The sequence below is a fragment of the Melozone crissalis genome, unplaced genomic scaffold (assembly GCF_028551555.1).
Source record: "Melozone crissalis strain CALT ecotype California unplaced genomic scaffold, PUWL_Pcris_2 ptg000114l_1, whole genome shotgun sequence".
Taxonomy (NCBI): domain Eukaryota; kingdom Metazoa; phylum Chordata; class Aves; order Passeriformes; family Passerellidae; genus Melozone; species Melozone crissalis.
Genome location: NW_026535891.1, coordinates 2,293,422 through 2,307,792, shown reverse-complemented (window position 1 = coordinate 2,307,792; position 14,371 = coordinate 2,293,422). Strand labels below are relative to the sequence as shown.

General features: G+C 57.8%; 1 pseudogene; it reads right to left on the bottom strand.

Moving 5' to 3' along the window:
• LOC128948168 (Fc receptor-like protein 3) overlaps positions 1–10,544 on the bottom strand; it is a 74,393-nt pseudogene extending 63,849 nt beyond the window's left edge.
• Positions 10,545–14,371: the final 3,827 nt, after the last annotated feature.

Here is a 14,371-nt window from a genome sequence, read left to right as displayed (position 1 = left end):
GGTCAATGCTGGTGCCAGGATGGGGACACCCAAACCCCCCTCATCATCTAAGACTGTCACAGGAGGGCTGAGCCCAGTGCCGGGTCTCTCACACGTGTAGTTGCCTTTCTCAGTGACAGTGAGGTGGTTGTGTCTCTCCTGCCCCCAGCGCTGCCCATCCTTGTACCAGGTGGTGACACCAGTGTTCCCCGAGCCCTGACAGGTCAGTGTCACCCGGTCCCACAGCACTGCCAGCATCCAGGGGGGCTCCACCAGGACCTGGGTGGTCTGGGCACCTGCAGGTGACCGGGGACACCAGCCTGCCATGGCCAGTGTGGGGCTGGGGACAGCAAGGTGGGGCCATGGCATCCCCCGAGGACTCACCAGCGAGGCCGAGGGTCTGGGTGGGAAGGGAGAAGGGACAGGGCTCAGTGAGTGTGACACCATGGGGACAGTTGTGCACAGGGGAATGGTTCATAGGGGCTGCCCTTGAACTGTCCCCCTGAGGGAATTGGTGTGGCACAGATGTCTCGATGGAGACACTGTGCTAGCACAGGTCTCCCCCGACAGCCCCATGGCCTCTGTCTCCATGGCCCATCCACATTGTGCTTGTCCTCTTCTCCCTGTCCCTGCATCCCTGCATCCCTGTGTCCCTGTCCCCACAGCTGCCCCAGCCCCAGGATGCCTCTGCCCACATTCCTATCCCTCCAGCCCTGTTCACCCTCTCCTGTCCCCACAGCCACCCCATGACCCCAGTCACTTCATGCTCTGGCTCTGCTGGCATTGGGAACCTCAGGGAACCCTGCAGCTCCCCTGTGCCCCCTCCCCACCACTCTCTGCCTCACCAGTGCCCATCCCCGGGGTACTACCAGTGCGGCCTGTGCCTGGGGCACTCACCCCACGGGATCAGTGCCACCTTCCCGGCCATCCCGGTGTCCCCAGCCATGTGCACTGGCTGTCACTCACTGCTGTGGCCACCGCTCCCCTGGCTGGCGGCTCTTTGGATGAAGGGGAAGGAAGCGAGGTCACATCTCGTCCCCATGTGTAGGTGGCACCTAGTGGGGGCAGGGTGGCCACAAGCTGGGGACAGGCTGTGGGCAGGGTGGGGACATGCTGGGGACAAGGCTGTCTCTAGGTCGGTGGGACCTGAGCTTCCCAGGAGCAGGGGGGCTCAGGGGGTTTGGGGAGCCAGGGATGGGTGTCCAGGGGAATGGGGAGTCCAGGGAATGGGGGTCCAGGGAATGGGTCCATGGGGAATTGGGGTCATGAGGAGGGGGAGTCACGGGGGTTGGGGTGCCATGGGAATGGGGGTCCCCAGGGCTGGGGGGACTCAAGGATGGGAGTCCCAGGGGATGGTGAGCTCCAGGGATTTGGTGTCATGTTTTTGGTTTGCTAATTTGAGATATTTTGGTTAATGTAATATTTAGTGTGGTGGGTTTAGTGTTGGTTAATTATTAGTGCATTTATCAGAATGTATTTATTTCTTTTTTGTTTTGAGATGAGACTAGGAGAAAGGTAAAGTACATTTAAAATTTTAAAAGGGTATATAAGAAAATATTTTAATTGTAATAAATCCCTCATCAAGGCATTTTTGTGCCAGAGATGGGTGCAGGGGGAATGGGGGGGACCTGGGAGAATGAAAGTCCCGGGGCAATGGGGATTTCAGGGCATGGAATGAATGGGAGAGGGTTTCTTGGGAATGGGGTCCTGGGCCATGGAGTTCCTGGGCAATGGCAGCCCTGGGATGGGGGTCTCAGGAAAGGGGCGACAGAAGGAATGGGGGTCCCATGGTCAGCTTCCCAGGGGAATGAGTTTGCCAGGGATTTACAGTGACAGGATGTGCATGTGGGTCACAGCTCCTTCCCTGGGTGCCTCAGATTTTGGGAAGACTCAGGGGCTAGAGCTGCCTGCTGGGTTGCCCGTGATTTGGGGGGGGCAACAAGAGGGGATTCAGAGCTGCTCTGAGTCTGTGTCCCCCCCCCAACGCCCAGGGGCATTTTCTGTTCTTCATTTCCATTTCCTTCCTTTTATCCCTCAATTTCACAACCTCCCAGTTCATGCCTTGATGATCCTGGGGAGCTTCTGAGTAGGGAACGAGTTGGGGGAAGCCCAGGGTGGGGGAAGCAGGGGTGAGGTGTCTGCAGGGAGGGCTGGGGAGGTTGTGGGGGATGGAGGAGTCAGCTTTCACTCTGCCTACACTTTCACTTTCTCTGTCCTGCAGCAGATGGAACAGGCCGTTTGTGCTGAGTGTCACATGGGAGGAGGGTTCTGCCCTGGGGGGGGCACATCCAGGGGGCTCCTGTCCTGGGGGGATCGTGTCCCAGGGGGGACACATGCTGGACAAGGGGCTCCTGTCCTGGGGGATGGCAGCTCTTGGTGTTACCAGACTTCTCCATTCTTGCTCGTCCCCTGCAGGATCTGAGCCAGCAAGAACAGCTGGGGAATGGAGCCCCAGGCAGGAAGGAGCTCCCAAACTCCTGCTCCTTGAAGCCAGTGGCCATCCAAGGGTGGGGCCCAGCCATGGCCCAGCCCCACTGCACAGGGATGGCCATTGCCCAGCCCTGCTCTGGCCAGCCCCAGGTGGCAGCCAGCAACTGAGGGTCCCCCCTGCCCCCTTGGCTTTGATTCTGACAGCCTTAGAGCTGCTGCAGAGGTGAGAATTGTGTGGGGGAAAAGGCCTCTCTGTGGTTTGCTGAGCCCTGCAAGAAGCACAAACCACAAAGGGAGCCCAAGCAGTGGCTCTGTGAGGGCCTTTGATGGTTTTCAGAGCAGGGCTGACTGGAAACGCCCCTGCAGAGGCATTGAGGGGGAGCCAGTCCAGAAATGCAGCAATTGATCACTTTGTCCCTTTCACCAAGTATTGTAAATACATATTATATTACTGGAATTTAACAAATGTTAAAATGGAATTTTTATATGTAATGTTAAAGTAACTTTGTTACAAAGATATAGTTTTTATGTCTGTTGTTAATTAAGCTTTGTGAAATAGCTGATATAAGGATGCTTGTGAAAAAATGCCTGCTTGGATGGGACAACATCTGATGAAGACAGGATGAGGACACCTGCTACAGATATGCCAACCATCAGCACTCACCACCTGAAGACAGTGTAGACCAAGGCCCAGAAATGAAGATGATTATAAGAAATGTCTAAAAGCAGAATCAAGGAATAATGCTCTAAAAAGGCAGATCCAAGGAGGAGCCATGCTAAACAATTCTTGGAATGTAAATTAGCTTGGGGAAAAAGTTTTCTATGCATAAGTGTCTATGAATATGCAACAGGCTGATCTAAGGGAAAAGGTATCTAAGAGGTATCCCCGAAGAGAACAGTGTGCTCTTGGCTGCGTGCCAAGATGCACCCACCCATAGCAACCTTTGCTCTATGGTCCTTGTCTCCTATTGTCCTTTATTAAACTTCTAAAATTCTCACAGGAGAGAGAACATGGTTTTCACATGCTGCAAAGATGAGAATTCAGTGGGGGAAAAAGGCATGCCTGTGGTTTGCTCAGCCCTGCAAGAGGCACAAAACCCAAAAGGAGCGCAAGCAGTGTCACTGAGAGGGCCTTTGATGCTTTCCAGAGCAGGGCTGGCTGGAAACTGCCCCTACAAGGGCAGCTCTGGGAGAACCAGTCCAGAAATGCAGCAATTGATCACTTTATCCTTCTAGGCAAGGGACGGGGAGAAACCCGAAAATCCAGCAAAGACAACAACCATCTGCTCAACAATCTGACCAGGACCCTCCTCCTCCTTCCTGTCTCAAACCTGCAGCCCTTTAGAACATCCTGGAAAGTATTTTTGGGTTCTGGCTCAGTTGCAAGACAAGAGAGAAAAGGATGGAAATGTTGAGCAGGGGATTTACCCTGCAGCCGTGGTGGGCAGGGACCCTGTCTCGATTGCAGGTGTTCCCAAAGCTGCTCCATCCCTGCCCTCCTCACCTGCACAGGGCACAGGGAATAGACAGGGCTCTGCCCCGCCCCTGCCCCACCCCTTTCAGGGTACCCCTCCACTTCCCAGAGCTGTGAGGGCCTTACCCTGGCAATGCTCGGTCCCGACACATCGCGACAGTGGCTTCGGACACGCTGCCACAATCGGTTCGGACACCCCGTGACCGTCCCAGCACTCGCAGCGCGATACCAGCTGGGCCCCTTCCCGGTGCTCCGGGACCACCATTGCTGTCCCTCCTTTCTGCAGACCCCACCACAGGGTCTCTGCTCCCCCCTGTCCCGGGGTCTCCCCTCCGCCGTTTCGCTCCCTCCATGCTCGGGACTCCCCAGTGGGGTCCCGGTCCCTCCATCCCGACCCTCCCCACCCGCTGCCCCCCGGCCCCTCCGGCCGCGCCCCCTGACAGCCCCGGGGCCGGCACCAGCAGAGGCTGCCGAGCTCCTGCAGGATGAGACGTTCATGGGGCAGCGCCGGCTGAGCGGGACCCGGCTCCCTCACGCTGTCCTTGCCCACAACACTCGGGCTCCAGCAGCCCCGGGCTGCTCCTTCGGGATGTGCCGACTGCTCCTGGAGCGCTGCCCTTTGTCGGGAACGAGCCCGGGAGTATCCGAATCATCCCCAAGGCCTGGGCCGGGACCTCCTGTGAGGCTGCGCCTAGACCCTGAGGGGTTTGGGAGCCTGATGGGTGTCACTGCTTTGTCTCAAAATCTGGGGAGAGCAAGAATGGCAAGTGGTGTCCCACCATGGCCCGGCCCCCCTGGGCCTCACCTGAGCACCCTGCAGAATTCCCGGCACTCCTGCTCCACCTGCATGGCCAGGTGCTTTTCCCGTGGGCCACCTGCTCCAGCCGCTCCCGCCTCAGCCGCAGAATCCCAAAATCCCCAGGAGAAGCAGCAGAGCCCTGTGTTTGTGCACAGGGATGCTTTAGGAACACAGCAGACCTTCAGAAATCCCAACAATAATTACAGTAACTCCTGAAGGGTCTGCAGCGTCTGGAGCAGAACAGGGGCATTGGCCCAAACAGCTCCAATTTAGCCCCATTTTGCCCTCTCAAGGCACAGCTCCCAGCCCTGGCTATCTCTGTGCTGCAGCTGCAGAGCCCTCAGGGCTGTGCCTCTGCTCTCCTCCTCCTTCCCTGCAGCGGCTGTGTCAGAACCAGCAGTGGCCCAGGAAGAGCAGGAAATCCAAATGTGCTCTGCAGCCACCTGAGGAGCCCTGGCAGAGTCAGCACTGAGCACGAGCTTTCCTCAGCATCCCAGGGAAACTCAACATTCCCAGAGCTGCTGTGCCCAGGCTGAAGGAGGAAAAGGGAATGGAAGGCTGTAAAGCAAGCAAAAGTGATGTTGTGAACCCGAGACATGTCAGGCGCTGCCTTTCTTCCCTCTGGGATTATAGACAGTGGTTGCGGTTGTTGTGCAGGGCGTGAGCCTGGCCCCAGGACACTGCTACACTGCCAGTGGGCACTGGGATCCAACCTGCTGCCTTGGTGGCTTCTGACCGCTTCCAGTGATGGTGCCGGGACCGATTGGGGCCCGTGAGTTTGCAAAAGGAGTGATTTCCCTTCCTCCCTCCCATCCGAGGCCGCCATGCCCCCTGAGGGGATGGAGCTGGACCGGGGCGCCCCCTGCTGGGCGAGAGTGCTCCCTGCAGAGTCCCCTGTTGGCCGGGGTTAAAACTGCCACAAAAACCAACAGCGCTGAGCAGGAGGGAAAGTTCTGGGTTTGTGTTGTTTCTTCTGTTCTGGTTTATAAATTTCCCAGGAAAGAGCTGTTATTCATTCTCCAACACTTTGGCCTGGAAGCCCCATCATTTTTGAAATTAACAAAAGTTTTAGGCATGGGTCTTCTTTCCATTCCGGGAACATTCACACCTTCCTTGGCAAATATTTCTCATTTAAACGAGTGGTCAAATCCTGGGTTCCAGTGTGGATGGGACAGAGACCTCAACTGAAGACAGGGTCAGGCATGTGCCACCTCATGCTCTGCCCTTTAAGCCAGTTGGGCCACCAAGCGCCCTCTCCCCAGCTGGCACTTCTAGTCTCCTGGCCACTCAGGAGCTGGCTTTGGCAGAGCGTCACAATGTCCCCAGTGTGCCATGGCTGACAGACTGATGGACAGACGGGGCCCTGTCTCAGCAAAAGCACGGTCTGGCCCACCCCTGCCAGACACAGGTGTTCCAAAATGTCTCCAGACATCAAACTTTTCCTGTCTCTGACACCCTGTGCCATGGCCTGATCCTGACTGCCCTGGCAAAGGAGGAGGCTCTGGAACCCCCACAGGGCCCTTGTGACATCCTGGTGTTGGGAACACGGAAGAGGAGGGGTTTGGGACAGGGGACAAGAGAATCCAGAGACTCCTAAATGCCACTTTGGCCATCAGAGCAGTGAAGTTCCGAGACCTGCCAGGTTCCTCCTGGTGGAGGAATCGTGCCAGGGGAAACCTCTGGGGTTTGTTCCTTTTTGAGTGCTTTCCCTGGAAATGGTTCCTTTTGTGACCCTTTGAATTCTGAATCTTGAGAACTGAGAAGTATTGATTCAACAACCAGGCGGGACCCTCCTCCTTCCTGAGCCAAACAGGGCAGAGCTAAACAAACAAAAACCATTTCTTCTGGTTTAATCAAAAAGCTGATATTTGGGTCCAGTAAAAGGGACAAGGGTCCTGTGCCTCCTGGTAGTAGAGGAGGAAATGGGGAGCTGCTGGGGGTACTGGGAGCACTGGGAGCACTTGAACGGGGAGCCCTGGGCAGCTCCACATGGGAGCCCCCACTCGTGGCAACTCCCTGGGCACGGTGGGCACCCATGGGAGCTGGGGGTGCCCTTGGGCAGGGACCCCAGTGCTCCCTGTGCCCTCAGTGTCACAGCACGTTCTCGCAGATGTCCCTGGGGTCCTGCTGCCTCCGGTGGGGTCCTGGCAGCTCTGCATAGATCACCTGGGGGGATGTGGCACGGGGGGGCCCTGTGAGAGACACCGGTTGTGGGGACCTGGATTGAGGGTGACACCCCCTGGGTGATGTCCCCCATGTCCCCCCTGTACTCCCCACCTGCCTTCTTGATGCTCACGACATCACTGTAAAGCACCTCCCCTGCCTCTGGGAGGGCCGAGGGCTCTGGCGAGGCCCTGCAGGGATAAGGGGGTATCTGTGGGCATGGGGGGGGTTTTGTTGTGGAGGTAAAATGGAGGTTCAAACCTGGAGTCCTTCACTCACCTTTCTTGCTCTTTCCTGAGGGCTGCAAAAGAAAAGCATGAGGGGTGACGCTGGGGTTCTCAGGGCTTCTGAACACCATGGCGACCCCTGACTGTCCCTGGGACCCTCAAGCATCTTTGAAAGTCCCAGAATACATTAAACCAACTTTTCAATCCACTGAGACACCAGAGTCCCAAAAACTCCCCCAAAACCCCTGACAGAACCCCCAACTTCCCTGCACAATCCCGCACAACCTCTCCAAATCCCCCAGGACCCCAAGCTGAGGTCTCTGCAGGATCAGTTTCTCCCAAGTCAGGAGCTGTTGATGCCACCCTATGGCTCCCATACCCTGGGGGACTTCACCCCAATCCCTGGGAACCCCATCCCCCCATATTGTCACCCACCACAGCAGTGCCACTGGTAACAGCCCCCGATGCAAGCCAGGAGCAGGAGCAGGAACAGCAGGGACCCACTGAGCCCTAGAGCCACAGCTGGGGACAGAGAGGGACACATTGGGGTCACCCAGAAGCCCAGGAGTCCTGCACCCCCCATGTGACCCAGTGTGACCCCACCTGTGTCCCTGTGTCCCTGCACTGTCACAGCCAGGACCAGCTCTGGGCTGAGTGCCCGGAACACGCGGTGCCCGTCCTGTCCCAGCTGGTTGGTGGCCACGCACTGGTAGGTGCCCGAATGTCCCACATCAACAGCTCCAAGCTCCAGGAGGGGACCCCGGGCCACCTCCTGCCCGTTGTGCAGCCAGGTGAAAGTGACAGGGGCTGAGCCCACCTGCACTGAGCAGTGCAGGGTCACGGGGTCACCGGCATGCACCTGGTGTGACAGGGGACCGGGGGTGATGGTGGCATTGGCCACAGGCACTGTGGGGACAGAGACAGGGCTGGCACTGGGCGAGGTGGGATGGGGGTGCCATGGGAGGTGTCACGACGGTGACATTCAGGAGGTCACTCTCAGCCACGCTGTCCCCATCGCTGACCCGGCACCGGTACTGGCCGCTGTCATTGTCCCCAGCATGGCACAGCTGCAGGCAGGGACCGGTTCCCAGCAATGCCCCTGAGCCCTCCCGGTGCCAGGAGGACAGGGAACCCGCAGCCACCGCCTAGCTCAGCACCAGTCAGTCCCTGCATGCCACCTGTCCCCCAGGGGGCTGCACTGACAGGGACACCCCTCAAGGGCAGGACCCCTTGGATGGTGGGACACCAGGGAACAGTGAGAGACCCGTGATGGGGAGGGATGGGAGAGGGGAAGTGGGACCACAGTGAGGAAAAGGAGGCACAGAGATAGGAGGAGGGCTTGGAACGGGACCCCAAGGAATGATGAAGGGCTCAAGGATGAGTAACCTGGAGAGGAAGATGGAGAGACCCCAGGAAGATTATGTAAAACCAGGGAGGGAATGGTGAGACTTGAGGACCATGGAGGGAGATCAGACAGGGCTGAGCTTAAATCAGGGACAGAAGAAGGGATGCCAGTGAGGAATGGGGGGGCACAGAGGGTGACCCAAGCAGGAATGAGGGGATGTGGAAAAAGATTACCAGAAAGATGGGGGTACCCACATAGGGCTGGGGGATCTGGTGAGGTACCCAGGAAAGGATGGGGGACCCGGGTAGTTATGGGGATCCCCAGACAGGGCAGGGGCCCCCGAGGAGGCTGTGGGGGCTCCCTGTGCCCATCCCCGCACTCACTGCACACCGTGATGCGGAGTCGGGCGCTGCTCTTCTGCACGATCCCCTCCTCGGATTGCACCTGGCAGCTGTAATTCCCCGAATGGGAGACCCCCACGGCGGGCACCAGCAGCTGCGGGGACCCCTGCGGGCCTCTCACCATGTGCCCATCCTGGTAGAACAGGTGCAGGAGGGGGGCTCGGGGCCGCAGGGGGCTGGGGGTGCTGAGGCAGCTGAGAGTCAGGGGGGATCCCACAGTAAGAGAAGGGGGACCCTCCAGCACTGGCACCGAGAAGAGCTCTGGGAAGGAGAGGGGAGGGAGATTTGTGAGCCCAAGTCCCTGGGGAGGGGCTGTGAGGGTGTCAGGGTGGCGGCTGTGGGGTGCTCACCGTGCACTGTCACTGTCACTGAAGCCGAGTGCGCCCACGGTGCCACCTTGGAGTCCACCTGGCCCCTGCAGCTGTAGCGGCCTCTGTGGTTCAGCTGCAGAGGGGACAGGGACAGCTCGGTCCCACTGAGGGACCTCTCGACCTCCTTGTCCCCATGGTAGAATCGCACCCCAGTGACCGACATGTTCGCCCAGCGCCGGCAGCGCAGTGTCACCGTGTCCCCCTCCAGCAGCTCCTGCGCCGGCACCTGCAGCACCAGTCGGGCTGTGGAACATGGGAGTCTTAGGACACCTGTGGCATTCCATTTTCTCAAGGACCCTCGAATTGGAACACATCCAGTGCAGCAGGGTTCCCTGAATCCAGAACTGGGGTCCCTCCACTCTGAGATGCTCTGGGATCTCCCCATGTACAGGGGATGGGCTCTGGTCACACCAGGATGTGACCCATGGAGCAGAGCACACCCAGAGACCTTGGGGTCCCTGCAGGTGCCAGGCTGGAGACAACCAAACCCCTCTCACCATTTGAGACTGTCACAGAGGGGCTGTGCCCGTTGCCGGGTCTGTCACACGTGTAGGTGCCACTCTCGGTGACAGTGAAGTGGTCATGTCCCTCCTGCCCCCAGCGCTGCCCATCCTTGTACCAGATGGTGGCACCGACAGTCCCTGAGCCCTTGCAGGTCAGTGTCACCCGGTCCCACAGCACTGCCGGCCTCCAGGGGGGCTCCACCAGGAGCTGGGTGGTCTGGGCACCTGTGGGTGACAGGGGACACCAGCCTGCCAGGGCTAGCGTGGGGCTGGGTACAGGAGGGTTGGGGCCATGGCATCCCCCGAGGACTCACCAACGAGGCCGAGGGTCTGGGCTGGAAGGGAGAAGGGACAGGGCTGGGTGAGGGTGGCATCACAGGGACATTGGAAGGGAGGGACTGGGTGTGGGGGCTGTCCATAAACTGTCATAGTGTGGCAAGTACCCCTTGGGGGCAGAGACACACCGACTAGCCCTTGCTCAGTTAAGACATGGGGACACGTTGGACATACGGAAAAGGAGACTCAACAGTGGTTGCAGTGGTCACCCCCACCAGCCCCATGAGAGTTCCCCAAATCCCTGTCCCCCGTTATTGTCCCCCCTCTCCTGTCCCCACAGCCCTGGTCACCTCATGCTCTGGCTCTGCGGCCTTTCGGGACCTCAGGGGACCCTGCAGCTCCCCTCTGTTCCCCTCCCCACTAGTCTCTGCCTCATCAGGGCCCATCCCCAGGGTGTCAGGCCCATGCCCAGGGGACTCACCCCACAGGAGCAGTGCCACCTTCCCAGCCATCCTGGTGTCTCCAGCCATGTGCACTGGCTGTCACTCGCTGCTGTGGCCACCGCTCCCCTGGCTGGTGGCTCTTCGGATGAAGGGGAAGGAAGCGAGGTCACGTCCGTCCCCACATGTAGGTGGCCCTTGGTGGGGGCAGGCTGGGGACAGGATGGGGGCAGGGTGGGGAACTTGTGGGATGTGGGGGTGATGGTGGGACATGGTGGGGACAGAATTTGGAGTCTGAGGTTGTGTAGGGAGCCAGAAATAGGTTTCCAGAGCAATGGGGTGCCCAGGGATCGGGTCCCATTGGAATGGGGGTCCCAGTGGATGGATGGACTCAAACTTGGGGATGAGGGTGCCAGAACAATGTGGCCTCCAGGGATTTGTGATCATGGGATGGGGGCCAAGGGATGGGGGTGCCAGGGGAAAGGGGAACCCTGTAACAATAGGGGCCCTGGTGGAATCAATGTCCCCAAGGGAATGGGGCTCCCAGGGACTGGAATTACCAGGATGGGGTTCTTTGGGGTAGGAGATCGTGAGGAACTGCAGTCCAGGGAAGGGGTCTTAGGGAAGGAGGTACAAAAGGAAATTAGATTCCCATGATTGGGTTCCCAAATGAATAGGGGTGCTGGGATGGGCAATTGCTGTGGGGGCATGGGGGTCACAGCTCCTTCCCTGGGTGCCTCAGATTTTGGGGTGACCCATGGCCAGGTGCTGCCCCCTTGGGATGCTTGTTTCCTGTGCAGGTATCACATGGGGGTCCTGGGTAGCTCTGCTTCTGTGCCTTCCCCTGCCCTTGATTTTTTCTCTCTTTATTTCTGTTTTCTTCCTTTTTTTCCTCACTTTTATGCCATGTCCCCTCAACCCCAGTTCCTGGCTCCACAATCCCAGGAATCACCTGAGCAGGGAACGCATTGGGGGAAGCCATGGGAGGGGGATAATTGGGAGTAAGGAGAGCAGGGAAGGATGGGGAGGCTGTGGGGGATGGAGGTGTTGGGCTGCGCCCCCTCAACACTTTCACTTTCTTTTTCCTGGACAAAAAGGAAGAGGCCATTTTTCCTGAGAGTCAGATGGCAAAGGGAGGCAGTGTCTGTCCTGGGAGGGCACATCCAGGAGGATCCTGCCCTGTGAGGTCACTGTTGTGGAGTTGACCTGGGAGAAACCAGTCCAGGGGGTGACACATCCTGGCATGGGGTGTCCTGTCCCCATGGGTGGCAGTTTCAGAAATGTCCCTGCACATTCCTTGCCGGGTGCCTGTCAATGCAAGGATGGGGCCTAGTCATGGCCCAGCCCCACTGCACAGGGACGGCCATTGCCTAGCCCTGCTCTGGCCAGCCCCAGGTGGCAGCCAGCAACTGAGGGTTCCCCCTGCCCCCTTGGCTTTGATTCTGGCAGCTTTAGAGCTGCTGTAGAAGTGAGAATTCTGTGGTGGAAAAAGGCCTGCCTGTGGTTTGCTCAGCTCTGCAAGAAGCACAAAACCAAAAGGGAGCCCAAGCAGCGGCTCTACAAGGGCCTTTGATGGTTTTCAGAGCAGGGCTGGCTGGAAACTCCCCATGCAAGGGCAGCTGTGTGGGAACCAGTCCAGAAAGGCAGCAATTGATCATTTTGTCCCTCTCAGCAAGGGACTGAGAGAGCCCCAGCACTACTGCAAAGACAACAACAATCTGCTCAACAACCTGACCTTGACCCTCCTTCTTCAACAAAACCTGCAGCCCTTTGGAACCTCCAAGAAAGAATGTTTGGGTTCTGGATGTGCACACCAGAAGAGAGGGAAAAGTCTGGAAATATTGAGCAGGGGCTGCAGACAAGGCGTTGGGGAACAGGAGTGCCAGAGCAGGAGCACGGAGTGCCCAGGCAGGGGAATTCAGGGCAGGCTGGAGTGGATTTACCAGGGAATCAAACCCTGAGACACACATGGGCATTTCCACAGATTCCTGTGCACTGTCCCAAGAATGGGCAGAGCTTCTCCCATTTGGGGAGCTGAGTCCATGGGAAGTCATTCAAGTTTCAGGGTGGGACTGAGAAAAATGGGGAGAATTCCTAAATATGGCTCAACAAAAGGCTTCCTTAGGGGCTGGGTTACTGCCAAGCAGGCAGGGAACAGTTGCATGGAGCTGTTGGATACTCAGGGAGATTCCATGCACTCTGTGGTATCCACAAGCAAATGCTGCCCTTGGATGCAGCACGGGGCTCCTAAAGGGAGAAAAAAGCCATCTTTTTTTGTGATTTGTTTGTGTTTTCATTGTGAGTGACTTGTTGGGAAAGCAATGATTCAAAGTATTCTATAAACCAGCTAATTTTATACCTTGTCAGTTTGATTTATTTTTTATTGGGAAAATAATGGTGTGGGAAAAGATTCTTGCCTTTATTCTATGGATGTGTAATTTTGTCCCAGCCAATTGGTCATCACATGTTTGCTGAGGTCACTGAGCTGGGAAATGGGAGTGGTAGGAAAAAGCCCAGGAGTGTGTGGGGCAGAGATCGAGAACCTCCCAGGACAACCTTGAGTTGCCCCCCTGGCCATGAGCACTGTGGGGAATGTGCTGGGTTATGAGTCACCCAAAAATCTGAGGCAATCCCAGAAACAGCTTTGACCTCTGTGCCCACACAGACATTGCCCATCCCTGGCACCCCCATTCCCCTTGGAACCCAACCCCATTGCCTTGCTCTCTCCTCCCAGAAGACTCCCATCCCAGGACTGCCATTGCCCAGGACCACCATTGCCTTGATCAAATCTCATGGGCAGCTTCCTCCCCCAGAACATCTGTTCTCCAGGGTCTCCTTTCCCTTTGCACCCCCAACCCTGGCACCCACGTGCCATGACCCCCAAATCCCCAGGAAACATGTTTCCACAGCACCCCCAGTCCTGGAACCCCCCCGGCATGGAGGCCCCAATTCCCCTAGCGGCCTATTCTACTGGACACCCATCCTTGGTTCCCCACATCCCCTGAGCCCCCCACTCCTGGCAACAGCATCCCCAAACATGTCCATAGACTATGCAGCCTTGTCCCCAGCTTGTCCTCAGCTTGTGGCCACCCGGCCCCCACCAAAGGCCACCTACGCATAAGGTTGAGATGTGACCTCGCTTCCTTCCCCTTTATCCGAAGAGCTGCCAGCCAGGGGAGCGGTGGCCACAGCAGTGAGTGACAGCCAGTGCACATGGCTGGGGACACTGGGATGGCCGGGAAGGTGGCACTGCTCCTGTGGGGTGAGTGCCCCGGGCATGGGCCTGACACCCCGGGGATGGGGAGGGGAGGGGGCACAGGAGAGCTGTGGGGTCCCTTGAGGTCCCCAATGCCAGCAGAACCAGTCCATGTTACCCACAGTGGACCTGGGTGTGACTGGGGATGTAGGGTGGCTTTGGGGACAGGAAGAGGGGCAGGAATTTTGGGTTGGAGATGTGGGGACAGGAATTTGGGAACTGGCACCTTTGGGCTCAGGGAGCTCTGGGGATAGGGACAAGGGAACTGGGATACACGGACAGAAGGGGACAAGAATGGTGAGGATGTGGCCATGAGGATGGGATCATGGAATGGGATCATGAGCTGGTGGGAGTGACCTGGGCCAGGATGGGGTGTGTCTGTGATGTCCTTGTGCCTGGGGTGTCCACAGTGTCCCCATGTTCTGCCTCAGCCCAGGGTGGCCTCGGTGTCCCTGTTCCCAAAGTGTTCATGCCACAGGGATGTGGTGCATGGGTGGCTGTGACACAGACATGTCCCCCAGCCTCTCCAAATATTTTGGGGACCACCCCCATGCACTTTCCCACAAGAAGTGCTGCCCCTATGTGTGGAGAGCCTGGTTCAAGCATGGCTTAAAGAAAGAGGCCATGAAGGTATACAGCTGATGGGAAAGTAAAAGGTAGCTGTAAAGCAGCATTTCCCAGGCTTGATTCTGTAAATAATTAGGTTC